Raw genomic sequence first — 15,951 nt, 5'->3', positions numbered from 1 at the left:
TGGGAAATCAGTCTTATTTATTGAGTGCTTATTATGTGCAGAGCACTCTACTAAGCACTTGGGACACTTCAGTGTAACAGAGTTGGTAGGCAATTCCCCTGCCCTCAGCGACCTTACACTCTAGAAGGGAGCTTATATTCTAGAGGGCAAAACAGCACACAGTCCTTCTGCTTCATTTCTGTCATCTCAACAGGGCAGCATTCTAGAAGTGAATGCTAAGTAGATCCATTTGAATGTCCCCACTAAGGTTACAAGAAGTCTCATCAGCGGGGCTTAGTGGAAAAAGCACGGGCTTAGGAGTCAGAGGTCATGGGCTCTAATCCTGGCTCCGCCACTTTTCAGCTGTGTGACTTTGGGCAAGTCACTTAACTTCTCTTTGCCTCAGTTACCTCATCTGTAAAATGGGGATTAAGACTGGGAGCCCCTCGTGGGGACAGCCTAATTACCCTTGTATCTACCCCAACACTTAGAACAGTGCTTGGCACATAGCGCTTAACAAATACCACCATTAATTAATTACACATTGTCGACTTCTCCTAAACCTGGGACCAGGATGGAAATATCCAAGTCTCTGCTTCCATCTGACCTGATTATCTTGTTTTTACCCCAGAACTTAGTACAGTGTTTGGCACCCAGGAAGCGCTTAACAAATGGCACAGTTATTATTATTGGCTGTGTGAGTTCTGATGACACAGGCTTCTCAATCAACCACTCCCCTATCTTATTTTGTTAATCTCTGATTACAACTCAGCCCTCACACTTTGCTCCTCTGTCCAGCAGTCAACCCCCTGCCCACGTCATCCCCCTGGCCCGGAATGCCCTCCCTCCCCACATCCGCCAAGCTAGCTCTCTTCCTCCCTTCAAAGCCCTACTGAGAGCTCACCTCCTCCAGGAGGCATTCCCACACTGAGCCCCCTCCTTCCTCTTCCCCCCTCCCCCATCCCCCCGTCTTACCTCCTTCCCCTCCCCACAGCACCTGTATATATGTTTGTACACATTTATTACTCTATTTTACTTGTACGTATTTACTATTCTATTTATTTTATTTTGTTAATATGATTTGCTTTGTTGTCTGTCTCCCCCTTCTAGACTGTGAGCCCGCTGTTGGGTAGGGATCGTCTCTATATGTTGTCAACTTCTACTTCCCAAGCGCTTAGTACAGTGCTCTGCACACTGTAAGCGCTCAATAAATACAATTGAATGAATGATGACACCCTATTCACCATTCATTCATTCAGTTGTATTTGTCGAGCAGTTACTGTGTGCAAAGCACTATATTAAGCGCTTCAGAGAGTACAGTATAACAAACCAACACGTTCTCTCCCCACAGCAAGCTTACACCACACCTTGATCTTGTCCTCCTCACTTCAATCCCTTGCTCACATACTCCCTTGAGCCTCAAAATCCATGCCCTTTCATATCTGAAAGATCACCATCCTCCCCACCTTCAAAGCCCTACTACAAAAAGCCTCCTCCAAGAAGTCCTCCCTGACAAACCTTTCATCAAGCAACGTGGTTCATGGAAAGAGCACGGGCTTTGGAGTCAGAGGTCATGGGTTCAAATCCCTATTCCGCCAATTGTCAGCTGTGTGACTTTGGGCAAGCCACTTCACTGGGCCTCAGTTACCTCCTCTGTAAAATGGGGATTAAGACTGTGAGCCCCACATGGGACAACCTGATCACCTTGTATTCCCCCAACACTTAGAACAGTGCTTTGCATATAGTAAGTGCTTAACAAATACCATTATTATTATTATTACCACCAATGCATTTGGCTCTTCAGTCCCCTAAGCACTTTTACAGTTAGCCCATCAACAACTCCACGATGTTTACATACATATCCTTATCCTGCTTCTCCTTCCCCTAATTTATTTTGCTGTCTGTCACTCCCACTGGACTGTAAACACCTTAAGGGCAGGGGTTGTATACACCAACTCCATTGTGGTGAGCTCTTCTGAGTATTTATTAGAGTACTCTAGACACAGTATGTACTCAATAAATTCCACTGAAATTGATTGAATAGGTCAACCTCAATCACACTGGGCATTGCTAAGAATGACATATTCAATTGAAAATAGAAAGCAATGGCAACTTAAAGAAACACAGCAGAGAGCCTGGGAGAGAGAGGAAAGTAGATTTGTCAGTCTTGATTCAGGCTTTTATTTGCTCGGTCCATGTGATTCTCGCTTTTTCTCAAATCCAATTTTTCTGGCTCAGGGTAAACTGCCAGCCGGCTAAGCCACGACAATTTTGTCTTTGCTTGAAGGTGGGCTTTTCCAACCCCTTAGTGATTTTGGTTCCTCTCTGCTTCCACTTTGATCCAATTCTCCTTCTCCCTTAAATGGATACAATCCTTAACCGCGTCCTTGGTCTAATTCTCGGTTTGCAGAGATAGTTTCCCCCTCTATGGCACATCTAACTCTGGGTAATCTATCCCAATATTATGTTGTCACAAAAACCACTTCCTCATCTAGCTTGCAGTCCACAATAGCCATATTTTTTTTCTTTAATGGCATTTGCTCATTTATTCAGTTGCATATATTGAGCATTTACGTGTGCTGAGCACTGTACTAAGCACATAGCCCTTTGTGTCAGGCACTGTACTAAGTGCTGGGGTAGACACAAAGTAACTAGGTTGGACACAGTCCATGTCCCATACGAGGCTCACATGGGAAGCAGTGTGGCTCAATGGAAAGAGCACAGGTTTTGGAGTCAGAGGTCATAGGTTCAAAACCCAGCTCTGCCAACTATCAGCTGTGTGAGTTTGGGCAAGTCACTTAACTTCTCTGTGCCTCAGTTACCTCATCTGTAAAATGGGGATTAAAGCTGTGAGCCCCCCATGGGACAACCTGATCACCTTGTAACCTCCCCAGCACTTAGAACAGTGCTTCGCACATAGTAAGTGCTTAATAAATACCATTATTATTATTATTTAATTTCCATTTAACAGATGAAGTGAGGCACAGAGAAGATAAGTGACTTACCCAAGGTCACACATGGTGGCGGAGGTAGGATTTGAATTCAGGTCCTTCTGACTCCCATGCTTGTTCTCTATCCACTAGGCCCTGTCGCTTCTCTAATTTTGCCAATCAATCCTCAATTGCTACTAGGTATTCTGTGCTTTCCAGAACTTTTTTCCATTTTAATTTCATTGATCACTACAGCTTCCTGCTGCCCTCTCCCTTTCCCTTGATCAAGTGTTTGCTTTAAAGAAGTTTTCTTGTCTAGCTCTAGGGTGTTTATTAAATTGATTCCAACCTATGTGCATGTTTGCTCCTGGTGACCAAAGAGTAGCCATTTTCCTCAGCTCTGAGGTGAAGCCAGATCCACTGAATTTGAAACGTAGAACTGGGGATACTTTGACATGAAAGCCCATGCAGCCTATATTTATGGCCTGAAATGTTCGGCTAGGAAAGAATACGTTTCTCAGAAGCCAATGTGCTAAACACACGCTGCTAAATCTCTTCAGAAAGCAACTCTCCACAACACAGCATTCAAAGGGCTTTGTGACATAGCATCACATGTGAAGATCGGTTCAGATCTTGGAATCAGAGGCCTGCCCGCAGGCTTGTGAAGAAAGAGCATGAGCCTGGGAGTTTGGGGATTGTTTTAATGGTATTTAAGTGCTATGTGCCAGTCACTGTTGAAAGCACTGAGGTAGACAAGCTAGTCAGGCTGGACATGATCCGCCTCCCACATAGGGCTGTCTTAATCCCCATTTTACCGAAGAGTTAACTGAGGCACAGAAAAGTTAAGTGTCTTGCTCAAGGTCATCCAGAAGATAAATGGAGGAACCAGAAAGTCCCTCTGATTTCCAAGCCTGTGTTCTATCCACTAGGCCATGCTGCTTCTCGAATCCTGACTCTGCCACTTGTCTGCCATGTGAGCCTGGGCAATCCACTTAACTTCTCTGTATCTCAGTTAGCTCATCTACAAAATGGGGATTAAAACTGTGAGCCCAGTGTGGGATATGAACTATATCCAACCTGATTATCTTGCATCTACCCCAGTCCTTAGTACAGTGCCCGGCACATAAGTAAACACTCAACAAATATCAGTTAAAAAACAAAAACTGGGGGTTGAGGGCTCTTCAAACCTTGCTGAACAATAACATTAATAGTGAGGTTTCTTACTGAGTGCCCACTCAGTGTGATCCACTTGTAGTAAGTGCTTGGGAAAGTACAACAGAAAGAAATGACTGGTTTCCTGCTCAAAGGAGGGAACTGTATTGTACTCTCCCAAGCACTTAGGACAGTGCTTTGCACACAATAAGCACTCAATAAATATGACCGAATGAACAGACCTAAATATTGACAAAGTAATCAGAATAAATGTACAATTGAGCAAAAATAAACATATATACAAGTGCTGATAAATAAATGCATGTGTGCTAGAGATGGCCAGTAGGTTGATAGATATTTCAAGGGTTGCTGTTCTAAGACTCTGCAAAGGACTATTCCTCAGCGTGAATTCTCTAACAAATGCTATCTTGTGTTCAACACTGGTAGAATCCTGTTTCTGTAACTGGAACAGAAGATTCCATTTCACTCATAAGAACCAACGTCTGCAATTTCCCACCTTGCCTTCTCTGTCTAGACCCTCTTTATCTAGCAAGTCAAAAAACCTCCCTCCATTCTGTGTTCTTTATTGGCATTTTATCAGGATTGTTAGTTGGTTAGATGATCTTGTTTGCTTTTCTAGTTCTTTCAAAGCAGGCAGGACAACTTTGCTGCTATTAAAAATACTTTTCTTCTGCACTTTAAAAGCATTTAAGTTGACAGAAGCCTGGAATGTTCAATTCTCTAAGGAATAAGGTTTGAAATATTAATTTCCACTGGCAAATCTCTGCTCTGACAGACCTACACAAATGACCACTCTTTCTAGATCTGTGCTTTGGCCCAGAATTGATCATCTACCCACAAAAATTTAACTGTCTCTCTCTCTTTCCTACCTCCTCGGGTTCAACCAAGTGTTGAAGTGATATAGATTTGAGAATCTTAGGTGGCCGACTGATACAAACCATCCTAATCTAACTCTTGCTTTTCAGCCCATATGATTTCTACATCAAAAAAAGTGCTTCCGGAGATTTAGTGGAAAGGGCTGTTCTGAATAGTTAATTCTGAAATTGTTTGGATTTTTTTTTGTCTTCAGGTCAAAAGAATCCAAAGGCAGAGAAAAAGGAATTTTTTGTTTGTTTATGTTTGGGTTCTGGGTTAAAAGCTTTCCTGTGACCAAAGGGATAATCAGAGACAGAGACCCATTTTTTTCTGTTCGCAATATTTACATTCAGCATTCAGTGTTTTTCAAGTTTTGCATCATGAAGTTCACAGCAGCAAGGCCTTAGAATGGTAGGAGGAATTTCTGCTTACACTTTTTTACATCCCCACACTAATGACTTAGAGAATGGATCTTTCTCTATGATGGGTAAGTTTGTAATCTCCGTAGCTGATCCAAAGGTCTTTCTATGGTCATAGCTATTCTTTTCCTGAGGTTCATGAGTGTTTGTGCCAACCCTAGTCAACATCCATCAGACTTTTCTCAGCTTCAACAAGACAGAGGTTTGGCAATCCAAGCCCCCAAGCTCTCACCCTGCTCTTTGGAACCACACAAAGTTTACTAAGTATTCCCGGCCATCAGCCTGTGACTAAGTAATATTAATTTTGGTATTTGCTAAGTGCTTACAATGTGCCAGGTGCTGTACTAAGCACTGGGGTGGATACAAGCAGATCAGGTTGAAAGCAGTTCCTTTCCCACATGGGACTCACAGATCTTCAAGAATAAAGCTCTTTCTAATAATAATAGTAAAAATAACAATGGTATTTGTTAAGCACTTACTATGTGCCAAGTACTGGTCTAAGCTCTGGGGTAGATACAAGGTTATCAGGCTGTCCCACGTAGGATTCACAGTTTTAATCCCAATGAGAAGCAGCATGGCTCAGCGGAAAGAGCCCGGGCTTTGGAGTCAGAGGTCAGGGGTTCAAATCCCAGCTCCACCAACTGTCAGCTGTGTGACTTTGGACAAGTCACTTAACTTCTCTGTGCCTCAGTGACCTCACTTGTAAAATGGGGATTAAGACTGCGAGCCACCCGTGGGACAACCTGATCATCTTGTAACCTCTCCAGTGGTTAGAACAGTGCTTTGCACATAGTAAGTGCTTAATAAATGCCATCATCATCATCATTTTACAGATGAGGTAATGGGAACAGAGAAGTTAAGTGACTTGCCCAAAGTTGCACAGAGGACAAATGGTAGAGCCAGTGCTCTGCATACAGTAAGTGCTCAATAAGTATGATTGAATGAATGAATTTTCCCTCAACTACTGGTGACTGTGCAATGCTTACCCAAATAGCCAGGGTCCAGACCACTTGTATCACTAAATTTTCATGGATAAAATAGGTAAGTATGAAAGAAATTCCCTCCCTGATGTTCAGTCATATATCTAGTCTCACTGGCAAGATCATCATCTTCAAACAAAAGGATGGCCCTAAGTCTATGCTGATTCTGAAGAGATTTATAATCATTTACTTGCATTCTTGCATATGAGCCTCAAAATCCCAGTAATTGGCAATAGGAGCCTCTGGTTGACCATCTCAAAGACTTCCAATGACGCTGATAAGCCTGCTGAGCTAGTAATCACTGAGTATTCTGCCAAACATTAGGCTCTGGGGTAAACACAAGATCAACAGTTCAGGCACAATCTCTGACCCCCACAGGGCTGGCAATCTAAGTGGGAGTAGCAGATACCTAGAAAAATCAGAATCATGAGCAACAATAAATTATAACTTCAGCAGGCCAAAATACACATGTTTAAGTAAGTAGTTATAACAGAATTTGGAGGAAAGCAGTCCTCAAGCCCAAGCCATCTCCCTCTGCAGCCAAACAGTCCTTGGCTACAAAAGCCCCAGATCCTCCAGCAATCTAACAGTTCTAAAAATTGTGGTATTTGTTGAACACTTACTAAGTGCCAGGCACTGTACTAAGTACTGGGGTGAATACAAACAAATCACATTTGACAAAGTCCCTGTCCCAGTTGGGGCTTACAGTCTTAATTCCCATTTTACAGATGAGGTAAAAGACAAAGAAAAGTGACTTGTCTAGGGCCACACAGCAAACAAGCGACAGAGCCAGGATTAGAACTCAGCTTCTCTGGCGCCCAGGCCCATGCTCTTTCCACTAGGCCACACTGCTTCAGGGCTGAAGTAACTGCCATCAATCAGTGGTATTTATTGAGCATTTACAACATGCAGAGCACTATACCAAGCGCTTGAGAGAGTACGATACAACAGAATTAGCACATTCCCTGCCCATAACTTGCTTACACAAACACCTTTGTTGCCCTTTAGGATCCTAAAGAGAACTTATAAAATCCTACTTCATGTCATGCAAGTGTAGACTTCTACACATGACCCAAGAAGTGATATGTTCCTAAAGAGTTAGCCAGGCTATAAATCCGATGAATCAAGCAGTGCACTGGGATGCGTGAGACCTGGGTTTTAGTCCTAGGTTCTTTTTTTGAGGGGTATTTGTTAAGCGCTTACTATATGCAAAGCACTGTTCTAAGCACTGGGGAGGATACAAGGTGATCAGGTTGTCCCATGTGGGGCTCACAGTCTTAATCCCCATTTTACAGATGAGGTAACTAAGGCACAGAGAAGTTAAGTGACTTGCCCACAGTCACACAGCCGACAAGTGGCGGAGTCGGGATTTGAACTCCTGACCTCTGACTCCCAAACCCGTGCTCTTTTCACTGAGCCACACTGCTTCTCAGTTGACAGAACACTCCAGCATCACTGAATCATGAAAATAGTGCCAATCTAATCACAGACAAGCATGAGCCCTCTCACTATTACAGTTTTGCTGAATTATTTAAAGAAAACGAGCTGTCTCATTTAAAGCTATCCATCTCCCTTTTCTGTAGGGAGCACTCAATTGGCCTGAATACCCAGGACGACACTTGGCTAATCAGTTTCGGTAATAAAATACGCTCAAGAGGTTCCTGCAAATGACTGAGAGCTGACCGGTGCCAATCAAACATCATAAATCAAATGCAGGCCGAGGAATTCTGCTTCACAAAAACCCAAATGTTTTACATGGGCTTAAAAAAAAAAAGCCAAAATTTTTCCCAAAAAGTCACAACTTTTCTCTGCCTCGGTTACCTCATCTGTAAAATGGGAATTCAATCTCAGCTCTCCCTCCTACTTAGACCGTGAGCTCTGCGTGGGATAGAGGCTGTGTCTGGATGATTTTATACCTTCCCCAGCACTTAGAAAAGTGCCAGACACGTAGTAGGCACTTAAACACCACAACAATACCTTATTATTATTATTGTGTTGCTGCAAGTAATCTTTTTATCTCCGAGTCACTTCAGGAAACCAGTGTTGGTGGCTTTAGCTATTCATGCCATGACTTGGTGGCTGACTTGTAAACGAGACTTCCCAGAAATGCACTGGTTTCATAGGAGGTTGTGTGGTGTGGTCAGGTTTTCTTGTTCCAAAACAGTATTGTGTTACACCAGACCTCGGTGGGAAAGGAGGGATGGTTTTGCTACATAAATTAATCATTTGTATGTGCTGAATATGTCAGTAAAATTACAGATTTCTTGGAGGGTTGGAGCTTAAAGTACTTGCTAAATTATACCAGAATCTACTAGAGAAGCAGCGTGTCTTAGTGGAAAGAGCACGGACTTGGGAGTCAGAAGTTGTGGGTTTTGACCCCGGCTCTGCTACTTATCAGCTGTGTGACTTTGGGCAAGTCACAACTTCTCTGTGCCTCAGTGACCTCATCTGTAAAATGGGGATTAAGACTGTGAGCCCCAGATGGGACAACCTGATTACCTTGTATCTACCCCAGTGCTTAGAACAGTGTTTGGCACATAGTAAGTGCTTAACAAATACCATCATTATTATTATTACACAATAATTGCTTAACAATTAGCAGTATTAATGTTAGGGGTGCTTCAAAGATAGGGCTGTGATCTAAAAGACAACAAGAATTCTAGGTAGGAAGGGACTGAGCCATAGATCTAAAGTGGGAAAGTCAAAAAGCATAGTAAATATCAACTAAGCTTGCTAAGGGCAGGGGAAGTATCTGCCAACTCCGTTGTTTTGGATTCTCCCAAGTGCATAATACACTGTTATGTATGTAGCAAGCACTCAAACAACACTGATTAGTATTTATTGGGCATCTCCTTATTTGGGTCAATGCAACAGCCACCTTTAGCATTTACGGATTTTATTTTGATCCTCAACACTTAGGTACAAATGTGCATTTCTTTGTAGATTAAAATATTCAACTATTTTTTTCAACTTTCATTCTGATACATTTGCTATGCCCATGTTCCTTCTTCCTTCTCTATAAATCATTTTTGCCTGTACATCTAGCCTTTAGACTGCACTTGACACATAGTAAATACTTAAATACTATTATTAGTATTATTATTATTCAATGATTGCAGACCAGGGGGTGTGTGCCTTGAGTCTACCTTATTCTCCTAACCTCCAAGGACAGTACCACTAATTGCCACTGAATGACTGAGACTGGCTTTTCAATCATATGTTAATAGCCCACAGCCCCCTTCCAAAAACTCCAGACTTTGTTTCCATCTGTGAAAATCCGCTGCAGTCAACTGAGCATTCAAGTCAGAAAGCTAACTACATATTCCACTCCCCAGTGCTCAGATTCCAGAGCCCGAGTTCTGCTTAAGCTGAGATTTTAGTTTACTTCTAAATTCCTTTTCTCTTCTTCTTACTAAGGAAATAAATTGGAAGAAAAAAGGAAAGGAAGAGGAAGTTTTGTGAGTTCTTCATGTCTCAATCAGTAGTGTTTATTAAGTATCTACTATGTTCAGCGCTCTGTTACTGCAACGTGGTTAAGTGGTATAATACCTGCTCTCAAGGAGTTTATAGTCTTAAGGAGAGAAAATAAAATTTCAGGTACAACTGCATACAAAGAAGCATGCTTTAAGTGCTGTGAGTGGGGAGGTGGCATAGCTAAATGCTTGGAGGTGGAATCAAGGGCACTGAAAAGTTAGTAGGGAAGGTGGATGAGATCTTAGTCTGGGAAGGTTTCCCAGAGGAGATATGATTCAGTAGGGCTTGGAAGAGGAAGTTTATTTTCTTCCTCCTCCCTCCATCCTTTCTGCCTCTGCAGAAAGTAATAACCTTCCTTCTTGTTTCAGATACCCTTCCTCTCTACTCTGGACCTGAGAGCATTTCTCTTGGACCAAGGGGGCTCCAAAGTGGACAGTTTGCTCTAGAACTTCTGCATTCTCCTTCCTGGGTCCCAGTCCAAAGTCTTGGATGTTGGTGTCAGGAGTCAAAGGAAATAGAGCAGCATGGTAAAGCCATAGACCTTACAATAGTACCCTCAGTTGGTTTGGGTTTTGGCAATCACCAAGTCTTCCATGAACTTCCAGTTCAATCAGCCACATCAGAGTTCAAGATATCTTGCCTGTCCGACTCAATTTCCATCCTTCAACTTGAATCCTCTGGGATAATGGGTGGGATGTGAGTGTTTCTCCTGTCCCTGGCTGGCAACGAACCTGTGTTCTTTTCCAGCTGGCTAAAAGAACACTATTCTCTTGGCATTTTCTCATTTTCAATGAGGCAGATTTCCCCTGGAAGCAAAGTATCATTGGGTCCAAGGGAAATAAAATGAAGTGGAAAAAGTCTTGCATTCTCCTTAGTATAATTTGTCACAATCAGTGACATTATAATTTTACGTAATTCCACAAAGGGCTCTTGGGTTGATTAGTGATGACTCCCCTCAGAAAACCAACCTTTTGTGGGCTTGATTTGCATTTCTGAATGCTGACCCTGAAGGCATGTGGGATTCTGGGAGGGATTTCCTAAACACTAAGAGCAGAACACAATCTCATTCTCTATTTTACCACTGGGTATCATTCACCCTAAGCTCATTAAGTCATTTCTCTCCTGGTGCATTGCTCTTTCCTTTTAATATGACTCACAGTTAGCACCTCACCCCAAAAAGCAAGATCAAGGATGTGAGGAGGTGGTTAATGAAAGTAGAGTCTTTAATTGGCAAAATGTCTGCATTAAAACCACGCAATCATTATCTCGGGCTGAAAGAGGAAACTGCAGACAATCAGATCTACTGAACGCTTACTTTGTGCAGACACTGTCCTAAGTGCTTGGGAGAACAAAACATATTATAACAGGCACACTCCCTGCCCACAACAAGCTTGCAGTTGGGAGCTGGGTGGAGACAGACGTTAACATAAATTACAGATATGTACATAAGTTTTGTGGGGTTGAGGGAGGTAAATAAAGGGATCAAGTCAGGGTGATGCAGAACAGAGTTGAAGAAAAGGAAAAGAGGACTTAGGGAAGGCCTCCTGGAGGAGATATGCCTTCAGTCTTTAAAGGAGGAGAGAATAATGGTCTGTTGGATATGAGGAGGGAGGGTGTACTAGGCCAGAGGCAGGACATGGGTGAGAGGTCGGCGGAGAGGTAGACAAGTTGCAGTAGAACAGTACCAAGATAAGTTTTGAGGGGACAAGGTGATTGAGTGTTTCAAAGCCGATGGTGAGGAGTATTTGCTTCATGCAGAAGTGGATGGGCAACCACCGGAGGTTCTTGAAGGGTGGGGAATCAAGTCCTGAACAGTTACCAAACCCTGACTAATCAAACAATTACTCAGTCATGCTTATTGAGCACTAACTGTAAGCAGAGAGCTGTTCTAAGCATTTGGGAGAGTACAGTTCATCTTATCAAAGGGGAAGGGAGCTAAGTCAGAGAGAAGCCTGCTGAGATGCCCTCCTCAGATTAACAAGTAGGAGAGGATGGGGGTGGTGGAAACACTATTCATCTAGGACTCCAAATCTTTGAGGGTTAGAATGTAAGTTCCTTGAGGACAAGCTCACTTTTCTCTGTTGAATTTTTTTTAAGTGCACAGAACAGTGCTCTGCACACAGGAAGCATCTGATAAATATACAGGCAGGGGACATGCCTACCAGCTCTTTTAATATTGTGCTCTCCCAAACAGTAGAGTGCTCTGCACACATTAAGCTCTCAATAAATACCATTGATTGATTGATTAGTTGATTGATCACCAGCACTGGATAAGAAGGTGCAAGGCATGTGCATTTGCTAATGAAAGCTCCACTCTATTGTAATGAAGCCAAACATATATTCAACCCACACAAATGCTCTTTCTGCACAGGACGTTTTCCAAGGGCAATCAGTCAAGGACCTGAACATTTATCATGTTTGAAATGTCAGCAGAAGCCATTAATTTATGGTATTTGGATTTAGAGAATCTTGGGTGCGTGCTGGGATTCAGTTTATTCAAATCAGGGTTTTACCCAACTCAGCTCTGAGGTAATCCAAGCACCAAGTGCAAATCTCTTTCTTCTTTATTTGCTCCATAACCTTTTGGGGCTGTTTCATAATTCAGGTTTTTAATCTCTAATGACCTCCTCCTATTTGTTTTGGTCAATGCCAATCACATCTTTGCCTCTTTGTAATTAAATGCCAGAAGCTAAGGTGAAAATACTCATTGTTCAAATCCACAATGCAATGGCTGATCTGCCTGTAGTTAAGTGTCCTATTTTTCCAGGGCTCAGACCTGTCTTCCTTCCTAGAACTCCTCCTGCCCTTCCAAATCTGCCAGACCTCAGCCCTTCCACAAAGCCTTTCTGAAATCCCACCATGTCCAGGAAACGTAGCCCAGTTAACTGTCCATTCCCATAGGTTAAACACACTTCAACTGAAATTTCAGTCCTTTTGCATTCACAGTCTCCCATCATCCCTTTGGGAATATCTTTTTACAAACTGGTATTTCAGGACTTCTTCCTCTTATCTGTGCTAACCTGGAAAATGAAAGATCTTTTTGGACAGGAATTGTGCCTCCTTTGTCAGTCCATTGCATTTATTGAGTGCTTACTGTGTGTAGAGCACTGTACTAAGCACTTGGGAGAGTACAATGTAACAATAGACAGACATTTCTTGCCCACAATGAGCAGGAGGAGTCAGATATTAATATAAATAAATGACAGATAAGTACATAAATGCTGTGGGCCTGGGAGGTGGGATGAATAAAGGGAGCAAATTTATCTACTGTACCCTCTCAACCAATGACATTTATTGAATGCAGTGTTTAGAACAGTTCTCTGGAGACCTTGTGCCCTCAAAATGCCATCATAGTAGAGGATGTCTCTTTCGCTGCTTTCTTGCCCTGATTCCATACTTCTTGCGGATATTCTTCCAGAAACTGCAAATGGAAGGAACAGTCTAAAGCCTGGGCTTTGAGCGATAAATTAACAATAATTATGGTATTTGTTAAGTGCTTGTTATGTGCCAAACACGGTTTTAAGTGCTGGGGTAGAAATAAACAAATCAGATTGGACACAGTCCCGGTCCCATATGGGGCTCACAGTCTAAGTAGGAGGGAGTAGGATTGAATCCCCATTTTACAGATGAGATAACAGACACAGAGAAGTTAAATGACTTGCCCTAGGTCACACAGTAAGGCAAGCAGGGGAGCCAGGATTAGAACTCCAGACCTCCGACTCCCAGTCCTGCGCTCTTTCCACCAGGTCATGCTAGTTGGATATTCAAGTGTGAGATTCTTTACTCATCTACTGAATCACACAAAATTTAAAGCGCACATGAAGACAAATTGATTTGGAACCTCAGACAGTCATTCCCATATTGGCTGCCAATGAACATAGCAGTGATTGACACTAATGTAGGACATGGAAGTTAAAAACAGCACCTTTTCAATAAAGGCCTGGAACTTGAATCCAGACATGGTGTTTCCTTGCGATTTCCTTGGAAAGAAATCTGAGAGATCTGATTATTCTGACTAAAGCAGGGCTCAGAAGGAGTGAAAGCACTCTTCACTCTCAAATCCTTATAACCTACACTTTGATGTTATGAACTGATTTTTAATCTCTATCAATCGATCAATCCATGGTATAATATGTGATGGAGGGGAGTCAAGCGAAAGAGTCTGTGAATGAGCGGCCTGAGGTAGGAGGACAGAAAAGAGGGAGCTAGATCAGTGAAACCAGGAGTTAATAATGTTTCCATGTGGTGGAAGTGGTCTACAATGTTAAGTTTGGCCAAAAGATCCAGGAGGAAAATGATAGAGATGGATACAATTCGAATTCAAAGAGAGGCTATCAGTTTAAATAGGAGATTTAGATTTTGATTGTTATTGCCAATTGATATAAGTCCCTTTCACGGTTTGAAATTCCACGAAGGATGAGTTTTTGCCAGTGCTCTATTACACAGATTTGATTTGTTTTTTTGTTGCCCATTTTGTTTTTCCTAACAGTGAGTACAGATGAGCAAAACAGGTTCATTAGGAAAATATCTCTGTGATCCTTGCTGAGCAAAACTTCTTGCCAAATATTTCTGAAACCATTTTGGGCAGTGGCTGCTTCTTTTCAGGGTCATTGTAGAACAGTGACAGATTTCAGGTCTGTGAGAGAGGACTGTTAGATTCATTGGTGGGATACCATTGGGTACCGCACCCAACTGGATTTGGCAAAAACAGAATCCTGCCTCTTGGCATAAAGGTTGAAAATGTCCAGAGTTGAAGAGGTGAGGATGAAATTGAGGAAGTTGGGGTCATTAGACAGTTGTTTAAGAAGTTGCTTGTAGAATTTTGGGGGTCAGAAACCCGAATAGCGGGACAACCTGAATAGCTTGTATCTACCCCAGTGCTTAGAACAGTGCTTGGCACATAGTAAGTGCTTAAATACCAACATTATTATTATTAATTATATCTACTTTAGCATTTAGCACTTACTAAGGGCATGACAAGTATAATTATTGCTATTTTAAAATGTCTCCACCAATCGCTACTATTTTCAAACAGTAAAGGATGAATTGTGATCTATGATTACTCTAGCGGTTGCTTATAACCCAAACTTAAAATCTTCACTGACTAAAGGAACTTCATGGGGTCTTTCCACAGTCACTGGCCAACACTGAAAAATAATAGTTGTAGAATTTGTTAAGCATTTATTAGGTGCCAAGCAATGGGATGGATAAAATACAATCAGATTAGACAAGTCTCCGACCCACCCAGGAATCATATTCTAAATAGGAGGGAGAAGAATGGGTATTTAGTTTTCATGTTACAGATGAGGAAACTGAGGCACACCAGGAAAGTGGTGGAGCCAGGATTAGAATCCAGGTCTCTTGACTCCCAGTCCAATATCTGTCCCTTTAAGGTATGCTGCTGTTTCTGTCTTTAAGAAAGTCTTTGAGATCTGTTTCTGTGGCTGGTACCTGAAAAAAAGTCCCCGGGTAAGGAATAAACCCTGGGAAGAGATATCGCCTGGGTTAGGAGATAACTGAATTCTTAGGAATTAGTTGAGTCTCTTCCATCATGACATTTTACCATGAAAAACAAATGATAATCTCAAAACAGATTTCAGTAAATGTCAGAGGAGACAGGGAAAGACAGTCCAGCAGCCTGGATTTTGAAAAGGCAACATTACTGTTTTTGCCATAAAACATTTTCGAAGTCAGCTTGAAATGCATTATGATTGAATTTACTGATATCACCACGAACTGGAATGAAGTTTCTCCATGTGGCATGTTCTTTTTTGAGATAAACTGTTTAGAAAAGACGAAAGCTTTTTCATGGGCTGGTCTTTGTTAGTAGAAATAATTATGATCAAACGAAAGCTCAAATGTTCTAAAGATACAGAATATCAGAAGGGTAACTTTGAATATTCTGTTTTTTCCATATCCTTCATTTCTAAACAGAAGGAAATTCAAACTGAACTCCATCCCCATGGAATAGAAGCTCCAGAGATTAGCATTAGGACATTCCCAGAGAGGTGGAAGAGGGGTAGAGGAAGTCTGTGACTCTAGAGAAAGACATTAATGGAAATGAATTACAGATAGGGACATAAGTGCTATGGACTGGGAGGGGAGATGAATAAAGGCATTGAGTCAGGGTGAAGCAGAAGG

This window comes from Tachyglossus aculeatus, chromosome 19, assembly GCF_015852505.1.
Source record: "Tachyglossus aculeatus isolate mTacAcu1 chromosome 19, mTacAcu1.pri, whole genome shotgun sequence".
NCBI lineage: Eukaryota > Metazoa > Chordata > Mammalia > Monotremata > Tachyglossidae > Tachyglossus > Tachyglossus aculeatus.
This window is presented reverse-complemented; position numbering follows the sequence as displayed.